The following is a 1,244-nucleotide window of genomic DNA, read 5'->3' as shown; positions in this document are numbered from 1 at the left end:
TTTATTTTAGGCTTTATGGTGGGGGGGGGGGCTTGTACACATCTGTGCCCAGGGCCCCTATCATCTCATAATCCGTCCATGCAGGGAAGACTTAAAGACACAAAATGACCACAAATGGTGTCATTTGTAGTCATGTTATGTCTCTTTATGGTTGGTTTTGTTGTTTGAGCCTCTTTGTGTTCATTTAGTCTCTATGGTCCATTTTGTCTTTTGTAACCTTTTTCTGTATCTTTGCAGTCATTGTATGTATCTTTGTTATCTTGACTCTCCTTGTCAGTTTACATTGTTTGTAGTCACTTTACGTCAGAGGTTGTGTACACAAGCACATGTTATGTTGACAGCCAGTGTATGTATCTTTGTTATCTTGACTTTCTTTGTCAGTTTACATTGTTTGTAGTTACTTTACGCCAGAGGTTGTGTACACAAGCACATGTTAGTAGTGGTTTTCTTTGTGCTTCTCTTATGTCTTGATCTTTTTGTCTTCAGTAAGCTCTGTGAGATACCGACTTCTCCAGAGGCTGAGAACTGAGATTTCTTTTTAGGTGGAAAACAGGTTTGAGAAACAAACTCAGAGATTCAGGTGAAAGGATGAAAACTAATGGGGTTGCCATGGCAACTGGGCGATCAAGGCCAGAGAGGATGCATTATGTATGGCCTCTCACTATGAGTGCACCTGTACTCTGAGCGGTGTAGTTCGGGTCGTGCTTGTAATGCATCTTCAGTCACTTTCAGTGAGAGTTTTAGTTTGTAGAAGGGTATGAAAAATGGGTGCAACGATGGCGTGTAACATGAAAGTGGTCATTTGCAGTGAAAATGATCGCCCAGCTCTGCATTTTAGTATCTTTCTCCTCATTATTTTTGGGTTTACAGCTGAACCTGCAGCTCCCCTCAGCTTTATGGGGAGTTTCAGCTCATTGTTTGGGTCACTCTCGACTCTCTTAGTGTAGTTTTGGGCCACAGCTGGAAGCAGCTTTTGTCAGAGAAGATGCTCTAGAAAGCCACTGTCCACTGCCTGCTCAGCAGCAGCTATAGCCGCTAAATGCTCCACTATGCTACCCAGCCTGTGCCGGACTGCGTCTGTCTGCGGCCGAGCAGGTCAAGGACAGCGGCTGTTTAGAGTGTTGTATCTGAAACCGCCTGCGGCCCAAAACCATGATATGGAGAAGGAGAGCAGTAAAGTCGTGGCCCAGACATTAAACAATGAGCAGAAACTCACTACAAAGCTCTGTAAAGCTGAGGTGAGT

The sequence above is a fragment of the Monopterus albus genome, unplaced genomic scaffold, assembly GCF_001952655.1.
Source record: "Monopterus albus unplaced genomic scaffold, M_albus_1.0 scaffold479.1, whole genome shotgun sequence".
Taxonomy (NCBI): Eukaryota; Metazoa; Chordata; class Actinopteri; order Synbranchiformes; family Synbranchidae; genus Monopterus; species Monopterus albus.
The sequence above is the reverse complement of the archived record's forward strand: the minus strand, read 5'-3'. Positions refer to the sequence as shown.